Source organism: Trichechus manatus, unplaced genomic scaffold, assembly GCF_000243295.1.
Source record: "Trichechus manatus latirostris isolate Lorelei unplaced genomic scaffold, TriManLat1.0 scaffold00015, whole genome shotgun sequence".
Taxonomy (NCBI): domain Eukaryota; kingdom Metazoa; phylum Chordata; class Mammalia; order Sirenia; family Trichechidae; genus Trichechus; species Trichechus manatus.
This window is the reverse complement of record NW_004443951.1, coordinates 15011441-15034757: the sequence shown is the minus strand read 5'-3', so window position 1 is coordinate 15034757 and position 23317 is coordinate 15011441. Positions and strand designations below refer to the sequence as shown.

Sequence of the window (23317 nt, the reverse complement as noted above, 5' to 3'; positions counted from 1 at the left end):
AAAGCACTACAAAATGCAATCCCACTCCTAGGAATATATCCTAGAGAAGTAAGAGCCATCACACAAATAGACATATGCACACCCATACTCATTGCAGTACTGTTTACAACAGCAAAAAGATGGAAACAACCTAGATGCCATCAACAGAAGAATGGATAAACAAACTATGGCACATACACACAATGGAGAATTATGCAATGATAAAGAACAATAATGAATCTGTGAAGCATCTCATAACACGGATGAAACTCGAGGACATTATGCTGAGTGAAATAAGTCAATCATGAAAGGATAAATATTGTATGAGGCTCTACTGTAAAAACTCATGTAAAAGTTTACACACAAAAAGAAACACTGTTTGTTGGTTATGAGGGATGGGAGAGGTGGGGGGGGAACTAAATAGACAATAGATAAGTGGTAACTTTGGTGAAGGGTAAGACAGTACACAATACTGGGGAAGGCAGCACAACTTGTACAAGGAAAGGTCATGGAAGCTCCATAGACACTTCCAAACTCCCTGAGGGATGGAATTGCTGGGTGGAGAGCTGTGGGGATCATGGTGTTATTGGCATAACACAGTTTCTAAAGACAATGTTCTATGTTCTACCTTGGCGAGTGGTGTCTGGGGTGTCAAAAGCCTGTGAGCAGCCATCTAAGATACTCCACTGTTCTCACCCCTTCCGGAGCAAAGGAGAATGAAGAGAACAAGGTACAAGGAAAAGATTAGTCCAAAGGACTAACGGACCACAGCTACCATGGCCTCCACCAGACTGAGTCCAGTATAGCTAGATGGTGCCTGGCTACCACCACTGACTGCTCTGACCGGGATCACAATAGAGGGTCATGGACAGAGCTGGAAAAAGATGTAGAACAAAGTTCTAACTCACAAAAAAAAAAAGACCAGATTTACTGGCCTGACAGACTGGAGAAACCCGAGAGTATGGCCCCGGACACCCTTTTAGCTCAGTGGTGAAGTCACTCCCAAAGTTCACCATTAATCTGGGGATTGGACAGTCTCATAAAACAAAATGGGACTAATGAGGCACAGCAGTCCAGGGACAAGGATTAGAAGGCAGGAGGGGACAGGAAAACTGGTGACAGGGAACCCAAGGTTGAGAAGGGATAGTGTTGACATGTCATGGGGTTGTTAACCATTGTCATAGGGCAATATGTGTACTAATTGTTTAATGAGAAACTATTTGTTCTGCAAACCTTCATCTAAGGTACAAAAAAGAAAAAGAATAATGTATGTGAGATCAAATTGACAACAGTAATGCAAAAGGTTTGATGGGAAGCCCAGGGGGTAGTGAGGTGAAGATAATGGTGATGGAATAATTTGGAAAAGGATAGTGAGAATAGCAGCACAACTGGAAGAATGTAATCAATGTCACTCAATTGTACATGTAGAAACTTTTGAAATGGTGTAATTTTGGCTATGTATATTTTCACCAAAAAAAAAAGGTTCTCCAAGGTCGAGAAGGGAGAGTGTTGACATGTTGTGGGGTTGTTAACCAATGTCATAAAACAATATGTGTACTGACTATTTAATGAGAAACTATTTGTTCTGTAAACCTTCATCTAAAGTACAATAAAAAAAATTTTTTTAATGTTAATTTAACAGCCTGTTTTAGTTGTACATTCTAATGGTTCACTTTATTGCTTAACTTAAAAATTCTAAATACACACTTAAAGTCTGAAGTTAGCTCTATTATTCTGCTGAATATTACCAGAATTTCAAAATGTTTACATGTCAAACAAAGGAAAAAAATATCCTTCACCTTGAAGTTATTGTTATTCAATATTTTTGTTCTACTTGGTTTTTATATGCTCAAAATTTTCGTTTTTATTGTTTTAAATAGTGAATGCTTATTTATATTCATTCACATTTATGTTTCTTTGTTCATTGTCATTCTTTCTTTTTCTCTTTGAAGTTCAACTTCCTTCTTCCTGAAGTTTATTCTATAGTATGTCTTTATTTTGTTCTTATTTTTGAATGATATGCTAGCTAGGTATAACATTCTTTGTTGACAGTTATTAACTCTCTGCAGTTTGAGCTATAATTCCATGGAAGTGGAGGTGGAGCTTTTACTGTTGTTATGATATATATGTCAATCTAATCATTTTTCCTTTGTAGATAATGTGTTTCCTCCCCAGTTTTTTTGATATCTTTTTGTCTCTAGTATTTTCAGTTTCACCATAATATGCATAGTATAGTTTTAGTTTCATTTATCCTGCTTAGGATCAATGTGATTCCTGGGATATACATTCATGTTGTCAATTACTAAAAATGTTCAGCTATTGTTTATTTGTATACTGCTCCTTCCCCATTTTCTCATCTTTTTTGGGGGGTCTATTCTTAGACATATTCTGGGCTTTCTCCTTCCTTTAATATTTTCCACATTTTCACCCCTGTGCTACATTTTTGGTATTTTTCTCAGTTCTACCTTCTAGTTTACTAATTCTTTTTTCTTCTGTGTCTTACCAGATGTTTGTTTAACCTATCCACTGATTTTTAAAATCAATAACTATACCCAGATGTAAAAGTACCGACTAAGCTTCTGGTCTAGCTGATAAAGTTCTTATTGGGCTGATTCCCCTGCAGATAACACCTATAAATTATGGACAAAATATAAAAAACAACAACCCAGAGGCACTGAAGAGCAAACGCCAAAAGCAGGCACATTCTTGAGGGGAGTCAGCGCTTGGTAAATGGGATGAGGTTACTGATTATGCAACTTTTAGACTAAGGGCAGGTCATAGTTTGCACCTTGTGGGGTGGCTAAAGCTCCAATAGCAGCAACTATAGGAAGTGAGGGGGAAATACAAGGAAAGAGAAAGCCAGATATGGAGCCCCAAATTTCATGTAAATCTTACACCCAAATCTCTGGATGACACCCTGAATCATGCATGTGCAGATCACACCAAAAGGCCTAGCTAAGGACAAAAAAAAAAAAGAAGAAAGAAAGAAAATAATTGATATTTGAATTAATGCCTGAGAGATGGTGTTTTCAGTTTGGATTTGACCAAATTAATCATCTGCAAAAACAAGCAAACAAACAAAATCAACACACCATATTCCTTGGAAGAATATAAATGAACCCAGAGTCTCACCACATAATATTCACAATGTCCAGAATTCTTGATATAGTTGTCCATAGTTATTTGACATATGAAGAAAGGAAAATGTGACCCATTCTCAAGAAAAAAGACAATCAACAGAGACCAACACCAAGATAACCCAGATGCTGGAACTAGCAGACGAGAACTTTAAAGCAGCTATTAAAACTCTGCTCAGTGGTGTAAAGAAAAATACGCTCAATGAATAAGAAGATAGGGAACATGAATTATAAAAGAAGAACTAAATGGAAATTTGAGAACTATAAAATACAGTATCTGAAATAAAAATTTACTGGATAGGCTTAACAACACAGTGGAGACGACAAAGGGAAGAGACAGTGAACTCAAAGATAGATCAGTAGAAATTACCCAACCTAAATAATAGATGTAAAAAGATTGAAAAGAAACAGAGCCTCAGGAACCAGTGATTTAACATACATGTATTTGGAATCCAGGAAGGATGGAAGAGAGAAAATTGGGGTAGAAAAATATTTGAAGAAATAGTGACTGAAAATTTCCCCAGTTTTGTAAAAGACATAAATTATAGATTCAGGAATCTCATTTGTGATGAAATGAGTTCCTTTACGTGGTCTTTTGCCTTGATTCTTTAGAAAAACAGCTTGAGAGGTTTTCCCCCTAAGTCCTGAGCAGATACCTTTGCACTAGTTTTCTACCCCAGAGGGTTTGTTACTTTGTCCAGGTTGAGTGACATTTCCTGGGTAAGCTGTAAACAATGTGTAGTTTGATACTTTTTGTCTGGTCCCGGGCTGCCCTGTGATTGGTATGCACCTTGCAGGAATTGGTCAATAGACTATGCAAATGAAGTGTCTGTAGCCTACTATGCAAATGAAGTGTCTATGGCTTACAGAGAGAGCATTGGTCAATTTATGGCCCTGGTAGGAAGGCCATGTCTTGAAATGGACAAGGAGTTGTGTATATATGCAGCCAACTCCAAAGAGGTTTTTCAGACAGAAAGAGACAGGAAGCAGAAAAAGGAAGAAAGGAGAGAAGAAGCAGAGAGAGAAGAGGCAAGGAACCTCCTAAAAGAGCTGTAGCATAGATCAAGGGCTGTAACACTAAAGACAGTAAGAGGCCTTGCAGGGGACCTGCAGCAGAGCCAGTGACGACAGGCCCGAAAGGGGCCCTGCAGTAGAACTGATGACAGGGAGGCAGAAGGCAGACAGGCCTGTTCCCAAGGGGCTGAGAGGAGGCCTGTCCTGAGGGGGCTGAGAGGAAGTCTGTCCTCAGGGGGCTGAGAGGAAGCCTGTCCTGAGGGGGCTGAGAGAAGCCTGTCCTCAGGGGGCTGAAAGGAAGCCTGTCCTCAGGGAGTCAAGAAGAGGGCTGTCTTGAGGCACCTGAGAAGAAGCCTGTCCTGAGGGGGCCAAGAGTAGCCTGTCCTCAGGGAGCTGAGAGGGGTGTGCATGCAGAGAGAAGGGCCTGCTTGCTTGCACAGTCGACAGAGCTAAGAGAGCTGTCCTGCAGTGAAGAAGGGAGGGATGTGCTCTCCTCTTCCAGGAAGCCTTCTAGACAGCCTACGTGCTTATTGATCCTGATCCTGAGTTGTAGCCTGTTGATCCTGACCCCGAGTTGTACCCTGTTACTTCCTTAATAAACCATTTAACTGTAAGTATGGTCTATAAGTTCAATGTGGCCATTGCAATGGATTATTGAACCCTGAAGAGAAGTAGAGAGTGCCATGGGAGGGACAGCTGCTGTCAGAATTGGTTAAAAGGTTGGAGAGTGGAGATATGTCGACCTCCACCTCATGGGAATCAGTTTTGGGCTGATCCCCGTCATCAACGCTCATGGAGTTAGACAGATTCTGGGATGCTACAACTGTTACTACTACCACAATTTCACATCAGATTAAATATAAAGAAAACTATACCTAGGTACATCATAGAAAAACTGCTAAAAACCAAAGAAAAAGAGAAAATCTTGGAAGCAGCCAGAGAAAAATGATGCATTGCATACGGAGGACTGTGATGGTTAAGATCGTGTGTCAACTTGGCTGAGCCATGATTCTCAGTTGTTTTGGCAGTTGTACAATGTTGTGATCACTTCCCTGTTGAGATATATGTGATCACCCTCATGATGGGATCTGCTGTGAGTAGCCAATACTTGAAAGTGAGTTTCCTTGGGCTTGTGGCCTGCATTGAATATAAGTGGACATTCTGGCAAGGACTGTGGGCTTTTGCTCGTTCTGGATCCTGCAGCTGGTTCCTATTCACCTGACCTCTGGTTCTTGGGACTTGAGCTAGCAGCTTACCTGCAGTCTTGCCTGTCGATCTTTGCAGCCTGTGAGCAAGTGCTCTGCTCTCCGACCTGCTGATTTTGGGATCACCAGACCCTGTGGCTACGTGAGTTAGGAGAAGCCTCTATCCTAACCCATGGACTTGGGACGTTCCAGCCTCTACAACCTCGTGAGCCATTTCCTTGATATAAATTTCTCTCTATATATATATTTATATGCTTTACTGGTTTTGCTTCTCTAGAGAACCCAGCCTCAGATAAGGATCGAAATTTCTGTTTGTTAGAAACAATGGTGGCCATAAGACAATAGAACACCATCTTTAAGGCATTGAAAGAAAAAAAAAGAAGTGCTGAAAGTAATAAAGTAGACCCAAAACTTTATATCAAGTGAAAGCTCCTTCAAGAATGAAGGTGACCCAAAAACATTACGCTAAGTGAAAGAAGCTAGATGCAGGAGACCACATATCGTATGATTACATTTATGTGAAAGAACCAGAAAAGGCAAATTTATAGAGACAGAAAGTAGATTAGCGGTTGCATGGGCTGGGAGTAGGAATAGAGATTAACTACAAATGGGAAAAAGAGAGGCTATTGGGAAGAAGAAATATTCTAAGATGGATTTATGGTAATGGTTGTGCCACTGAGTAAAGTTATTAAATTCATTGAATTGTACACTTAATTGGGTGACTTTATGATATGAAAAATATACTTCAGTAAAGTTTTAAAAAAAGAATGAAAGTAAAATAAAATCTTCAGGCAAAAGAAAACAGAGAATTCATCACTGTCAGAACTTCATTGCAAGATATACTAAAGGAAGTTCTTCAGGCTGAAGGAAAATGATACCAGATAGAAACTTAGGTCCTCAGGAATGAACAAAACACATTGGAAATGGTAAATATCCAAGATTACTTTTTTCACTTAATTTCTTTAAAATGCACATGACTGCTTAAAACAAAAACCATAATACTATCTTATGTCTTTTTTTTTTTTAACATATATAGATGTAATACATATGACAGCTATAGCATACTGGACTTGAGGATGATCAATGGAGTTACAGAGTTGAAAGGTTTGTACATTAACATGAAGTGATACAATAAAATCAATAACTATACTCTTCATATTTAGAAGTTCTTCATGTAGGAATCTCAGTTCCATCTCCCTGCCTTTTGCAGGCTTAAGATACCTCCTGTCACCACTTGAGCACTAAAACCTAAGCTCCTAGATTACAAGGAGCAATAATCATCCCTGGGCCAGCCACAGGGTAAGCTTATGCAGTTACCCTTCTGCTTTTTAGTTCTCTCTTGGTTTGGCAGACCTGAGGATTTCTTGGGAACTCAGTTATTCATTTAAAAGCCTGTCTGTTGTATTTTAGCCATAATTTTAGGAGGTTAGAGCAAAAGGGTTTTCAGGCATTCTAGCCTCCACATTGCTGGAAACAGAAGTCTGAGCCTGGGCTTGTAACTGCTACACAGTATCATTCTTCCTCTGCTCCAAAGCTTCCAAAGTTTCACCAAATCCTTCACATTCTTGCCCCAGTTTAACTTTTCAACGTTACTCACTATTCCCATCATCAAACCTAAAACTGGGCTACCCAAGATTGTCCAATTAATTTATTTTCTAAGTGGTGATTATTAAAAAAACATTTTATTTTGAAATAAGTACAGATTCACAAGAAGTCGCAGATAGTATAGAGATGTCTCCTGTACCCTTCACCCAATTTCCCCCCAATGGTTATATCTTATTTAACTATAGTACAGTATGAAACCAGGAAACTAACATTGGGAAAATGTGTGTGCATAGTTCCAAGTCATTTTATCACATGTGGAGAGTCACATAACCACCACTATAATCAAGATACAGAACTGTTTCATCACCAAAAATCTTCCTCATGCTACCCCTTTATAGTCACAATCACACACTTCTCACCATTCCTATCAAATGGGAGCATTTTTGATAATAGAAAGGGGTTCTATTCACAATTTTTCTATGAAAAAAAGTATAAACTGGGGCTGACTCAGGTAGACCAAGATGTGTGATTGCCCTAGCCATTCTCCTTTTCTTCCTTGTGGTGTAATGGATCACTTTTGTGTGGACTTTCTAGCCATGGTCTTGTAACTCCCACCCAAGTGATTGGGCAGGACTCTGTGAGAGGGTAATTGTGGCCCATCAAAGGGATTGGTCAATTTTTGCCATCCCACTGGATTTGGGGTAAGCCATCCCAGAGGCAGGGAAGAGACGATACCACCACCACCAAGGAAGAACAGCCAGGAGCTAGCATGCCCTTTGGACCTGGGATCCCCGCTCTAAGAAGCTCCTGGAAGCAGGAGACTGAGAGAGAGAACTGTAACCCTGAAGACGCTGAGAAGCAGTGGCAGGAGACACCCAGCAGAAGAGACCCAGAAGCAGGTGGTAGGCTTCCTGGCCCACGGAGAGAGAAAGCTGAGTGCCTTTGGGCAGAGGCTTATGGCTAGGGAAAGCTGTGCCTGTGAGTACGGCTGGGAAGAAGCTGTCCTGACAGAAGAACTGCATCCTGAGTGTTCCTGAGCCTGACCTGTAACCTGTTACTTCCCTAATAAACCCCATAACTGTGAGTATGGTCTGTGAGTTCTGTGTGGCCATTGCAGTAAATTATAGAACCCAGCAGAAAAGTAAAGAGTGTTGTGGGGGGGACGGTTGGTGTCAGAGTTGGTAAAGATGGCAGAGAGACACCTCATAGGAATTGGTCTTGGGCTGTTGATACTGATTGTCCTTCCCCCTTGTGCAGTTAGAGGAGGTCAGACACTGCCCCCATGCCATTTTTACATCCTGTATACAGTAAGCACAATATTTATATCAATATTTATGTGTGTATACATCTATATATATACATATAAGTACATACTTTTCAAATTAAAATTTCATTTTACTTACTTTACAAAATAATATATTTTGAATAGATTAACACTAATAACATTTTTGAACATTATTCTCTAGTTTAAGGAACAGTGGTGGTACAGTGGTTAGGTGTTCAGCTGCTAACCGAAGGGTCAGTGGTTGGAACGCACCAGCCACTCTGTGGAAGAAAGACATGGCAGTCTGCTTCTGTAAAGAGTTACAGCTTTGGAAACCCTATGGGTCAAATCTACTGTCCTATACGGTCGCTGTGAGTTGGAATCGACTCGATGACAACCGGTTTGGCTTTATTCCCTAGTTTATGAAAAAATTCAGTTTTATAAAGCTGGTTGTGAAGTAAATCCTGATAAAATAAATGTTAATTTCCCAGGGATTTCCATTTTAAAATGGAAGCCACGTCCTATCTGATAACAGATTTTGTTCTTATCCAGCACTCCCCTAAACATGTCTACTCCACTCTGTGGCTGATTCATGCTCACTCCCAGAAGCTCCCAGCTCCATTTATCTTGGGCATCAACACTAATGCTAGCGTTGGTCTGCTTGGCTGATACCCATGATGAATTTTTGCTCCACACTTGAGGAAATCCCCTGTGTTAGATTAGTAAGCGTACTTGTCTAAATCTCTCAACCAGCTTTTAGCAAAATGATGACATCAACTATCTAATAACCTAAATCAACAAACATGTGCTGAAAACAATAGGTATGCAGCATTTACCATGGGTCAGGCATTGTTCTAAGTCCTGTGAGGCACAGTCTATTTTTATTCCCATTTTATATGTTAAAGCACAGAGAGGTTAAGTCACTTGTCCCAAATCACACAGCTTAAAAAGTAGTAGAGCTAGAATTCAAAACCAGGCAATCTAGCTCCAGAGTCTTGTCTATAAACTGCTTACCTATACTATTGACAGTTAACCCCAACCTTATTCAACAGCCTGGAATGGATTTGATGCTCTTGACCAATCGTTTCATATCATGTACTGAGTTATTTTATGAATGGTTAGCAGGAATACATAATCAAGCATCAAGTAGACTTTCTAGAAAAGGCATGTGAGTAGATCGCTCCCAAGTCCTCACATATTTGACAATGATTTTCAGTTGCTTTTACAAAGGAACAACAACTTGCCCGATGTAGCACTCTTGGGTCTTTTCCTATTGCCTCCCAAGGTCTTAGAGTAGCCCAATGTTTTCCTTGTTCAGGTAGGTTTCCCTCTTCTGTGTGGACTCTCTATTAACCACTGAGGTTCAGTAACTTTCCCTCCTCTGTTTTTCCCCTAGTCAATGCATAATACTTTTTAAGTTTCTGCTTAAATTCAAGGCATGCCTGGACTGGAGACTGGGCTAGCTGCCCCCAGCCCCTCCCCAGCACGTGCTCCCCGAACACCCTGCTCATTTCCCAATATAACACTCAGTAGTTACTATAATAACTTCCCCAGTAATTGTGAGCTTCTTGAGGACAAGCTCTATTTCCAATTTGTTTTTCTTGTGTCTCTAATACAGTGCCTGAACTGCTGACCTTTATAGTTAGCAGCCAAGCTCTTAACCACTGTGCCATCAGGGCTCCAGATAAAGTAAGGGCTCAATAAATACTTGTTGAACTGAACTGAACCTCTCATTCCCCATTAATTTTTCTTGGAACATGGTGAGCCCTTTCCTCAAATCAATGATTCCTTAATTTCAGACACATTTTCTTCCAACTTGTTTTAATAATTTTTGTTTCCTATTTGAAGATCACCCACCACACGGCATTTTGTCTCCATTGTCTCTTCTTCATTAACTATTAACGTTGTTTACATTGTTTTGCCCTTTGGCCTTTACCTCTGTATTCTAAGTAATTTTTCCAAGCCTCTGTCATATCACTATGTCACTAATTTTATACAGTGATGGTTCTTTTCCTTGCTAGTTCCAATGGGTTCTAAGTTCTTCAGTAATATTATCAATTTCTTGCCTCAGTTACGCCACTTCCCTTTTATTCTCACTGTTTATTATCTCACCTTTCTTCTCGTTTCATAAAGTCCATTTTCTCATAATCTCCTTAATAGTACAAAAGCAGTTGCTAGTGTTTTGTGTTTGCTGGAGTAAATGTCCAAAATGGGCTCTTTCTTTGCCACATTCCTTTCCTTCTCCTTGTGGGAAGAAGAAAGCAGAATTTTTGCATAGGTCTCATTTAGGTCTCTCTCTTTTTTCCCCCTTGGTTCCTCATCTTTGGCTCAGATCAATTCTATCTGGCCTGTTATTCCTCAAATAATATGAATGGATTCTCTGTAGGCCCCGCCCTCCCTATTTCCTGGGCATGTTTAAATCCTCTCCTTATAACAAGGGATAGATGTCCATAATTTGCTCAGTCCTCTGGCCACCTAAGTGAGATAGGAAGGAAGAGGAGCTGGGCCTTGGGCTGTCCCCAGCCACATCCTAGTCTTTGGGCACTCACACTTTTTAATTGTGCTCACAGTTCTGCACCAGGACACTCTCTTGGGTCAGATGTATGTCCAGCCTACTGGAATTGCTGGCTTCAGAGTACACTGGTCATGTTGATGTGAAGGTCCTTCTTCATTTATCTATTGCTGCCTAAGAAACCACTCCAAAATGCAGCGCCTTAAAACAATAACCAGTTGATTGCTCCCAATTCTGAGATCAGGAATGAATGTAGAGTTCCATGGGTATAGCTTGTTTCTGCTGCATGTGATGTGACTGGGCTGGAGGATACAAGATGGCCTCACTCACAGGTCTGGCACCCTGGTGCTGGCTGTCAGCTGGGACACTGAGGTTTCCTTCTACGTGGCCTCTCTCTCTCCATGTGGTTTCCTATTCTCCAGGGCCTCTCTCTCCACCTGGCCTCTCTTTCCAGCAAGATAGCCTGCATTTCTTTACACTGCAGTTGGATTTTTAGAGAACGAATGTGGACACTGCTAGGTGTCAAAATGTCTAGGCCTGGAACTGGCCCAGTGTCGCTTCTACTGCATACTATTGGACAAAGCAAGTCACAAGGCCAGCCCAGATTCAAGGGGACCTTGCTTCTTGATGGGAGGAGCAGCACGTGCATTGAGGGATGGGAGAACTGTTGATGGTCATCTGCAATGACAAACTCTCAATGTCCTTTGTTTGAGGCTCATATTCTTTTCTAATTCCTTGGAGATTACTTCCTGTCCCTTTCATGGGGGTAAATAAAGAACAGTGGTGTCATTACAGGTTTGTCTGACCTAGGCTTCCAGATGCTATTACTTGTTATGGGGAAAGGAGCTTTAAGAAGGTTGTTCTTCATTTGTTTCTGGCCCAGTTACACCACTAGAGCCCTCGAACTGTATCAAATGTGGTTTCTCGAATTTTCCTACATGTACTTTACATCATATGAAACTGCTTTATCTGGAAAGGGGAGGTCTCTGTAAACTCCAAGCATCTTCCTGTGGTTTTGTCTCCTGTGTTCTGAATCTGGAAGGTGCCATTAATGTTTACAGAATGTGGTTGGGACCAGTCCCCAGTTTTAGTATTCATGTTCTATTCTTTGCTCTTTTCCCTTCCTTTTGATTATTTTGTCCAGTTCCGTGTTCCCCGAATACTGCATAATATACTTTAATCTCCTCATAAGACCTCAAAGATGTAGGAATCACAATTCTCATTTCACAGATGGGAGCTCCAAGAAGGCTCAGTCTTGGTTAGAGTAACCTGACCAAGGTCATATAGTGAGTGACAGATTGTCAGGCTCCAACACCCATGCTCCATCTTACATGCCCCCATACCTCCTGTACATCTCCTTGCAACTTGGAGTCTGGGAAAGGAGGCAGGCCTGGGCTGCTTCTCAGCTGGTGGCTGGCTGCTCCTCACTCTGCCCTCCACCTCATTCTACCCTACGCTTTGGCCTAGGCCAGCCCAGAGTGGTGACCTCGGGGGATGGCAAGGAATTCTGCCGGGGCTGCACATTCCATCGCAGCCTTTAAGGAGGGCAACAAAGAGACTGAATTAGCACTGAGTGTGTAGGTGGCGGGGCGGAGACAGCAGCTTTTGTCCATCCCTCTGGTGTCAGTGGAAGTACACACAGCTTCATTTCTAAACCCTAGGTCATTCCAGGAGGGTGCTAAGACACCAGCAAACTCATTTCAGTGACACATAAGCCACTGAAACCAAATATTTTAAAAATCCATTTTCTCTTGGCACACAGAAGTCTGGTTGCTTGCTATTTCAAAGTAGGCAGCAGAAGCAAGAAAAAAAAAAAAAAAAAAAAAGCCAGCTAGTGGACTCTAATACAGATTTAAGCTGCAGTAAAAACTACCATTGTATAAAACTTTTCAGTGTTCAGAGCACTTTTACACCGATCTAGTTTTATCTTCACATCAGAAGTCGGTGGGGTACATATTTGAGTTTTATTATCCTCCATTTCATTGGTAAGGAAATGAAGACACAAAGAATGTAACAGTAGCAGAAGGAATCATCAAAAGTCCAACCCAGGACTTCTTACTCTGAATTCCATGCTCTTTCCATCTCAAAAGACTCCATAACACTGGAAACAATTATTATCTGTTTCCTAAATCTCAACTGCTTCAAATTTAAATTTCCATGATTAACATTTTACTAATCCTTTGCTTGCTTTATCAAAGCTGTTGTTGTTGTTGTTGCTATGTGCCTTCCAGTTGGTTCCAACTCATAGTGACTCTATAGGACAAAGCTGAACTGCCCCACAGTGTTTCCAAAGAGCAGCTGGTGGATTTGAACTGCCGACCTTTTGGATAGCAGTCAAACTGTTAGCCACTATGCCACCAGGGCTACTATCTACCATATTGGAATTTAATAATAACCTGGTGAAGGAGGAAAGGTAAGATCACCTTTTCAGTTGAGGACAAGATCACATAGCTAATGCTATAAGTGGCCTAGGCCCCAGTCCTGGCATTTTTCCTTGCATTCCACACAATCCATCTGCCAGTTGACAACCCCAACACCTCCAACCCTCGTTTAAAGAAAAAACCCTCAAATATCTCAGATATTTGAATGACTAGAAAAGATCATTTTGTATCTGTTTTCTGTCGTTCGTGACAGGTTGTTTCTTCCCATGCCCATGAGGAACATTAACTCACATGAATAAGAATGAGTTAACATTGGGGTGGTGCGTGGGGTTTGAGGCCGAGTGCTGCCCCTGCCACCACCAATATGGAGACTTTGTACCGAGTCCCGTTCTTAGTGCTCGAATGGCCCAACCTGAAGCTGAAGAAGCCGCCCTGGGTGCACATGCCGTCGGCCATGGTGGTGTACGCTCTGGTGGTGGTGTCTTACTTCATCACTGGAGGAATAATTTATGATGTTATTGTGGAACCTCCAAGTGCTGGCTCTATGACTGATGAACATGGACATCAGAGGCCAGTAGCTTTCTTGGCCTACAGGGTAAATGGGCAATATATTATGGAAGGACTCGCATCTAGCTTCCTGTTTACAATGGGAGGTTTAGGTTTCATAATCCTGGACCGATCCGATGCACCAAACATTCCAAAACTCAATAGATTTCTTCTTCTATTCATTGGATTCGTCTGTGCCCTATTGAATTTTTTTATGGCTAGAGTATTCATGAGGATGAAACTGCCGGGCTATCTGATGGGTTAGAGTGCCCTTTGAGAAGAAATCAGTGGATACTGGATTTGCTCCTGTTGGTGAAGTTTTAAAGGCTGTACCAATCCTCGAATATGAAATGTGGAAAAGGATGAAAAGCAGCAGAGAGAAGAATCTAGTGAAAACATAGGAAGCTCATTAAAGCTTGGATTAGAATTTCTTCTTGGTACTATCAAAAACATAAGCTCGTCAGAAAGTAGTTTTTTCCTGCTAACCTAGAATGACATACCAATGATGTTAAGTGGCATTTTCTTCTTAGTTTTTCATTTCTAAAAGAAAGTATACTCCACTCCATTTCTACAACTGTAATATATTGAAAAAGTGATTATTTTTTATAGCCCCTTAACATTTATTGGAGATGGCATTCCTGATTTTCAAACATTAGTGTTAAATCAGGAAGCAAGATTCCATAAGCTGAGAACTCTGGACAGCTGATCAGCTTTACCTATGGTGTTTTGCCTTTAAACAGAGTGTGCGATAGTACGTTATTTCAGATACATGTGTAAGACTGTTTCCTGAATGATGAGATATATGAAAGGAGCAGAAATAAATAATTTTTCTAATTAATAAAAGAAAAAAAGAATGAGTTAACATTTATTGGGGATCAACAAATGGCGGATCTTGCTCTAAGCGCTTTATGTGCATTAACTCATTTAATCCTCCCTTTTGACCTGACTTCCAGAGATCCCTTGATCCCATGAGCAACTGCATCACCCTGCAGTCTAAGACAGTGATGAGCCATGATGTGAATGATGACCCCAAAGTTGAGCAGTGCACAACCTACTCAACTTTGATTATTTTGGGCATGACCAGCCTGCTGGGCTGTGTCACTGTTACCCTTAGCTCTAGAATGGGGCTGATTTGAGGCCTTCTTTTTCACAAGCAGGGTTGCCCATTATTTTTCCAGAACCTGTGAGCTATCTGCATGCTCTATCACCTACTAATCAACATTCTATAAAAGGCTTATTTCTCTTTCACAGTTTTCTTCCCCAGTTACTGTCACAGAGGAAATAGGCTGAAAAGTGTCCTGCTACTGGGAGAGATTTACTGAAGAATTTAAGGATTCTGGGAAATGGGGGATTCTAAACAGAGTGCTTGGTGTTAGATTAGTAGCATTTATTTGGGGCTTCAAGTGTGCTTACATGGGTGTTAGGTGCTGTGGCTTTCATGTATATCTTCTTTGGAGAAATCTCTATTCAAGTCTTTTGACTATTTTTGATTGGATTGTTTGTCTTTTTGTTGCTGAGTTGTAGTTCTTTATGCATTCTGGATATTAAACCCTTATCATGTATCTAAAAAAAAAAAAAAAAACCAAACCCATTGCCACTCAAAGCAACCCTATAGGACAGAGTAGAACTGCCCCACAGGGTTTCCAAGGAGTGGCTGGTGGATTCGAACTGCTGACCTTTTGGTTAGCAGCCAAATGCTTAACCACTGCACCACCAGGGCCCCTATCAGGTATTTGGTTACCAAATATTTTTTCCTAGCCTGTAGGATGTTTTTTAACTTTCTTGATAATGCCATTTGATGGATAAAAACATTTTTCATTTCAATGAAGTACAATTTGTCTATTTTTTATTTTGTTGCTCATGGTTTTGGTGTCATATCTAAGAATCCATTGCTATATACAAGCTCCTGAAGATTTACCCCTATGTTTTCTTCTAACAGTTTTATAGTTTTAGTGCTTATATTTAGGTTATTGATCCATTTTGAGTTAATTTTCATATATGGTGTGAGGTAGGGGTCCAATTTCTTCTGCTTGTGGAAATTCAGTTTTCCCAGCATCATTTTTTGAAGTGAAGAGACTATTCTCTCCCCCATTGAATGGACTCAATACCCTCCTCAAGAATTAATTGGTCATAGATGTATGGGTTTTGTTCTGGACTCGATTCCATTCCATTGGTCTGTATGTCTGTCCTTATACCAGCACAGCACCACTCATCTGTCAGTTTGTCGTATTGTGGCAGCTTGCATGTTTCTGCGATGCTGGAAGCTATGCCACCAGTATTTCAAATACCAGCAGGGTCACCCATGGTGGACAGGTTTCAGCAGAGCTTCCAGACTAAGATGGCGTAGGAAGAAGGACCTGGCAGTCTGCTTCTGAAAAAACTGGCCAGTGAAAACCTTACAAATAGCAGCGAAACACTGTCTGATACGGTGTTGAAGCATGAGCACCTCAGGTTGGAAGGCACTCAAAATAAGACTAGAGAAGAGCTGCCTTCTCAAAGTAGCTTCGACCTTAATGATACACTGTCATAGATTGAATTGTGTCCCTCAAAAACATCTATCAGCTTGGCTAGGTCATGATTCCCAGTATTGTATGATCGTCTACCATTTTGTCATCTGGTGTGACTTCCCTATGTGTAGTAAATCCTATCACTATGATGTTAATGAGATGGATTAGCAGCAGTTATATTGATGAGATCTACAAGATTAGATAGTGTCTTAAGCCAATCTCTTTTGAGATATAAAAGAGAGAAGTGAGCAGAGAGACATGGGGACCTCATACCACCAAGAAAGAAATGCTGGGAGCAGAGTGCATCCTTTGGACCCGGGGTTTCTGTGAAGAGAAGCTCCTAGTACAGGGGAAGACTGATGAGAAGGACCTTCCTCCAAAGCCAACAGAGAAAGAAAGCCTTTCCCTGGAGCTAACGTCCTGAATTTGGACTTCTAGCCTACTAGACTGTGAGAAAATAAATTTGTCTTTGTTAAAGCCATCCACTTGTGGTATTTCTGATACAGCAGCACTAGATGACTAAGAAACATGGATACAGAAAAGCTTTCAGGACCTTCATTTGCTGATGTGGTATGACTCAAAATGAGAACAAACAGTTGCAAATATCCATTAATCATTGGAATGTGGAATATATGAAGAATGAATCCAGGAAAATTAAAAGTTGTCAAAATGAATGGAATGCATAAATATCAATATCCTAGGCATTGCTGTTGTTGTTGTTAGGTGCCGTGGAGTTGGTTCTGACTCAAAGTGACCCTCCTCACAATCACTGTTATGCGTGAATCTTCCCTGAGGGGCTTCCTCTTTTTCACTGACCCTCTACTTTACCAAGCATTGATGTCCTTTTCCCGGCACTGGTCCCTCCTAATAACAGGTCAAAGTACATGAGACAAAATCTCACTATCCTTGCTTCTAAGGAGCATTCTGGCTGTACTTCCTAGACATTAGTGAGCTGAAATGGGATGGTATTGGCCATTTTGAATTAGACAATCATCCAGTCTACTATGCCAGGAATGACAAATTGAAGAGAAATGGTGTCACATTCATCGTCATAAAGAACATTTCAAGATCTATCCTGAAGTACAATGCTGTCAGTGGTAGGATAATATCTGTATGCCTATGAGGAAGATCAGTTAATGTGACTATTATTCAAATTTACACAACAACCATTAATGCCAAAGATGAAGAAATAGAAGATTTTTTTAAATCAACTTCTGTAGTCTGAAATTGATCAAACACAAAATCGAGACGCATTGATTACTGGTGACTGGAACGAGAAGGTTGGAAACAAAGAAGGATCAGTAGTTGCAAAATATAGCCTTGGTAATAGAAACAACACTGGAGATTACACGGATCTCACCGAATGGAACACACAGGAATCAAATCGACTATATCTGTGGAAAGGGAAGATGGAGAAGCTCAATATCATCAGTCAGAACAGGGCCAGGGGCTGACTGCAGAACAGACCATCAATTGCTTATACGCAAGTTCAAGTTGAAGCTGAAGAAAATTAAAACAAGACCATGAGAGCCAAAGTACAAACTTGAGTACATCCCATCTGAATTTAGAAATCATCTCAAGAATAGATTTGACGCATTAATGACCAAAGACCAGACAACTTGTGGGAAGACATCAGGGACATTATACATGAAGAAAGACAAAAATCATTAAAAAGAAAGAAAAGGCAAAATGCATGTCAGAGGAGACTTTGAAATTTGCTCTTGAACATAAAGTAGCTAAAACGAATGGAAGAAATGATAAAGTAAAAGAGCTGAACAGAAGATTTCAAGGGGCGGCTGGAGAAGACAAAGTAAAGTATTATAATGGAAGTGCAAAGACCTGGAGATAGAAAACCAAAAAGGAAGAGCATGCTCGGCATTTCTCAAGCTGAAAGAACTGAAGAAAAAATTCCAGCCTCCAGTCGCAATACTGGAGAATTCTATGGGCAAAATACTGAATGATGCAGGAAACATCAAAAGAAGACGGAAGGAATACACAGAGTCTCTGTACCAAAAATAACTGGTTGATATTCAACCATTTCAGGAGGTAGCATATGATCAAGAACTGATGGTATTGAAGGAAGAAGTCCAAGCTGCACTGAAGGCACTGGTGAAAAACAAGGATCCAGGAATTGACAGAATACCAATAGAGATGTTTCAACAAACAGATGCCACACTGGGATGCTCACTCATCTATGCCAAGAAATTTGGAAGACAGCTACTTGGTCAACCGACTAGAAGAGATCCATATTTGTGCCTATTCCAAAGAAAGGTGATTCAACAGAATGCAGAAATTATTGAACAATATCATTAATATTGCAAGTAAGTAAAATTTTGCTGAAGATAACTGAAAAACGGTTGCAGCAGTACATCGACAAGGAATTGCCAGAAATTTAAGCCAGATTCAGAAGAAGATGTGGAACAAGGAATATCATTGCTGATGTCAGATGGATCTTGGCTGAAAGCAGAGAATATCAGAAAGATGTTTACCCATGTTTTATTGACTAGGCAAAGGCGATCCAATTATGGATAACATTGGAAAGAATGGGAATTCCAGAATACTTCATTGTGTTCATGCAGAACCTGTGCATTGACCAAAAGGGTATGCTGCATGGTTTAAAATCAGCAAATGTGTGTGCAGAATTGTATCCTTTCACTATACGTATTCAATCTGTATGCTGAGCAAATAATCCTAGAAGCTGAACTATACGAAGAAGAATGAGACATCAGGATTGGAGAAAGGTTCATTAACAACTTTTGATATGTAGATGACACAACCTTGCTTGCTGAAATCGAAGAGGACTTGAAGTACTTACAGACAAAGATTAAAGACTATAGCATTCAATATGGATTACACCTCAACATAAAGAAAACAAAAATCCTTACAACTGGACCAATAAGCAACATCATGATAAACAGAGAAACTACTGAAGTTAACAATTTCATTTCATTTGGATCCACAATCAATACCTGTGGAAGAAGCAGTCAAGAAATCAAATGACATATAGGATCAGGCAAATCTACTGTAAAAGACTTTTTTAAAGTGTTCAAAAGCAAACATGTCACTTTGAGGACTAAGGTGGGCCTGATCCAAGTCATGGTATTTCAATTGCCTCATATGCATGTGAAAACTGGACAATGAATAAGGAACACAGAAGAACTCATGCCTTTGAATTATGGCATTGGCGAAGAATATTGAATATACAATGGAATGCCAGAAGAACAAACAAATCTGTCTTGGAAGAAGTACAGCCAGAATGCTCCTTAGAAAAGAGGATGGCGACACTTCATCTCATGTACTCTGGACATGTTTTAGGAGGGACCAGTCCCTGGAGAAGGACATCATGCTTTGTAAAGTAGAGGGTCAGTGAAAGAGAAGAAGACCCTCAAAGAGATGGATTGACACAGTGGCTGCAATGATAGGCTCAAGCACAACAAAGATTGTTAGGATGGCACAGGACCTGGCAGTGTTTCATTCTGCCGTACATGGGGTCTCTATGAGTCAGAACAGACTCAACGGTACCTAACAACAACGACAACATACCGGCACCACAGTTTTGATTACTACAGCTTTGTAGGTCTTGAAATCGAAAAGTATGAGTCTTCCTACTTTGTTTAGAAAACCAAAGAGAAAAACACACTCGGCAGTTCTGAACTAAAACAAATGAAGAAAAAATTCAAGCATCGAGTTGCAGTACTAAAGGATTCTATGTGCAAAATAAGAAGGCCTGGTGGGGCAGTGGTGAAAACGACTGAATGTTAACCAAAAGGTTGGCATTTTGAAACCACCAGTGGCTCCTCAGGAGAAAATGTGTCAGTCTGCTTCTGTAGAGATTTACAGCCTTGGAAACCCTATGGGGTCGCTATGAGTTGGAATCGACTTGATGGCAGTGGGTTTGGTTTTGGGGATGTGCAAAATATTGAATGATGCAGGAAGTATCAAAAGAAGAATGAAGGAATACAGAGTTACTGTGCCAAAAAGAACTGGCTAATGTTCAATCATTTCTATCCTTATAGCAGTACCACAGTTTTGATTACTGTTGCTTTATAGTATGTCTTGAAATCAAAAAGTATGAGTTTTCTTTTTTCCTTTTCCAAGGTTGTTTTGACTATTTGAGGCTTCTTGCAATTCCATATGAATCTGAGGATCTACTTTTCCATTTCTGCAAAAAAGGCTGTTGGAATTTTGACAGAGATTACGTTGATCTGTAGATCATTTCGGGTAATATGGACTTCTTAACAATATTAAGTCTTCCAATCCATGAACATGAGATTTATTTCCATTTATTTAGGTCTTCTTTATTTTCTTTAAGCAACGTTTTATAGTTTTCAGTGTACAAGTCTTTCACCTCCCTGGTTAAATTTATTCCTAGGTATTTTATTTTTTAGAATGTGACTGTAAATGGAATTTTTTAAAAATTTCCTTTTCAGATTATTCATTGCTTGTGTGTAGAAACACAGCTGATTTTTGTGTTGACATTGTACCCTACAACTTTGCTGAATTCATTTATTAGCTCCAGTAGCTTTCTTGTGAAATATTTGGGATTTTTCTACATACAGGATCATGTTATATGTAAATAGGGATAGTTTTACTTCTTTCTGATTTGGTTGCATTTTATTAACTTTTTTCTTGCCTTCTTGCTCTGGCTAGAACTTCTAGTACAATGTGGTCAAAGCAAGCATCCTCGTCTTGTTCCTGATCTTAGTGGGAAAGCTTTCAGTCTTTCACCGAGTATGTTGTTCACTATGGGTTTTTCATAAATACTGTTATAATATTGAGGAATTTCCCTTCTATTCCTAGTTTTCTGAGTGTTTTTATCTTGAAAGAGTGTGTTGGATTTTGTCAAATGACTTTTATGCATCAATAGAGATGATCATGTGGGTTTTATTTTCCCTTTGTTCAGTTTTAATGTGGTGTATTATGTTGATTGATTTTCTTATGTCTAACATGGTATATGCATTCCTGGTAGAAATCCCACTTGCTCTTGGTGCATAATCCTTTTAATATGCTGTTGTATTTAGTTTGCTAGTATTTTGTTGAGGATTTTTGCATTATTCATAAGGGATATTACCCATTGCCATCAAGTCGATTCCGATTCACCAACCCTATAGGACAGAGTAGAACTGCCCCACAGGGTTTCCAAGGAGCAACTGGTGGATTTGAACTGCCAAACTTTTGGTTAGCAGTTGAGTTCTTAACCACTGCGCTACCAGGGCTCCAAGGGATATTAGTCTGTAACTTTCTTTTCTTGTGTTGTCTTTATCTGGCTTTGGTATCAACGTAATGCTGGCCTCATAGAATGAGAAAGTGTTTTCTCCTCTTCTATTTTTTGGAAGAGTTTGAGAAGGATTGTATTAATTCTTTAAATGCTTGGTAGCATTCACTAGTGAAATCATTTGGTCCTGGACTTCTCTTTGTTGGCAACATCCATTATTTTATTTATAGTTTCCCTACAAGCCATGATATCTCTAGCCTGCCAGCCTTTGTAATTGTTATTTCCTCTGCCTGGAAAGTGTTTCCTGCACTTGTTTAGCCATTAAACTCTCCAAACCTCACCTTGAAACTTCCTGATTCTGGGAGCTTCAAGCAGGGCAGGAGCTCCTGGGATGATGGCCCAGCTCTCTGTGCAAACCTCAAAGTGTTCATGGTCATGAGTTAGCCGGATGCCCCTCTGTTTGACCTTCTCCATGCCAGGCTAAACTCTCCTTGAGGGCACGAGTCCTGTGTGCTTTGTTTCCTCTACTGCACCCTCAATCCCAGCTCCAGGCCTGACACCTGGTGGTAAGTCTTTCTCATGGAGTCAGGCAGCCTTGAGTGTGAGTATGGACTCTGCTATTCAGCAGCTGAGGAACCTTGGAATGTGAATTAACCCATCAGAGCCTCAATTCCACCACCAGTAAAATGGCAAAATGCCACTTATCAGAGGGTGGTTGAGGGATTGACTGTCCCCCTTAGCCTGTTTTATTTGTCCCCACAGTACTTATCACCCTCTGACATATCATATATGAACTTGTTTCTTTGTCTGTCTTCCCTCATTAGATGTAAGCTTCCTGAGGGCAAGGATGTTGTAGAACAGGGCCTGGCACCTGGTAGGCTGTCCATAAATATCACTGCAAGAATGAACTGACTAAATAAATACACGTAATAGCCCTTCACGTAATGCCTGTCCCCAGTGGCTGCATTTCATAAAGGAGAGTTCTAGCCGTGAATCCTGTGTTTCCTGGAAGACTGTCAACAGAGGACTGAGGAGTCAGTCAATGGAGCAATGGAAGGCACACATGTGAAAAGTATTCCCCAGACTCACAACTTCTTCAACTGCCATCACTCTGGCCAATTCCTGTTAATCAGAAACAGTATTGGGCTTTTTACATCCTCTTGACAGTTGTGTTGACTGGAGGCGAGGAGTTAGAAGGAGGTCAGTTCCATCCAGATCACCTCTGAAGGCTGATGGGCAGTTCTGAAGAGCAAGTCCTTGCCAACAGGTGGATTGGACACGTCCCAACCATGTGGCAAGACTGCTTAGCCCTGGGAGAGACAGAGGCCAAGGGCTATAAAGCTCGGGGGAAAGGATGGGAAAGGAGTGAGGAATAGGAGGGGCAATCACCACCAAAAGCCTGCACTCACCACACAGTGTGCTCCTTGAGATCACCCACTCCTGTTCCATGAAGTTCTTTCTACACCACAAAATTTGTCTACATCCAGGCCTCAGCTGTTTATTAAAAGAAATAATGATTTTAATTCTTTCTTGTGCATTTTGGACTCCAGTGAAGGCATCTGGTATGTCTTGCAGCTGGAAGGGCACTGGTGAGGTCATAGCAGCGGAGACCAGCAGTGTCCCTACTGGAGTGCAGTTCTCCCTGCTGCACCTCACCTCAGCACAGTCACCTCCAGGATCAGGCAGATGCTCACAAAGGTTTTTGGAAGGAATTGCCTTCCATTCTAACCATAGCAGGAATTCGCTCTCCTTACTTAGAGCTCCTAACTCGCTTGTTCAAAAAAATCCAAATGGCATTACCTACTTTCTTGGATAAGACTTTGCCTTTCACTATTTTCAAAATGTGAACCCTCCTTTACAGTATAAAGAGAATTCTAAGAATGGACCACAGGTGGTTCTGAAAGCATTTCTGAAAGATACTTTAAAGCAGTGTTTCTCCACCTTGGTTGCCATTGGAATCAACTGGGAAAATTTATATATATATATATATATATATATATATATATATATAT

The 23317-nt window shown here is 40.6% G+C and overlaps 1 protein-coding gene and 1 pseudogene across 1 annotated transcript in view; one reads left to right on the top strand and one right to left on the bottom strand.

The window, feature by feature from the left end:
- HIVEP3 (HIVEP zinc finger 3) overlaps positions 1–23317 on the bottom strand; it is a 511051-nt gene that overhangs the window by 377486 nt on the left and 110248 nt on the right. The window lies entirely within an intron of this gene.
- LOC111819665 (oligosaccharyltransferase complex subunit OSTC pseudogene) lies at positions 7671–15118 on the top strand (annotated as a pseudogene).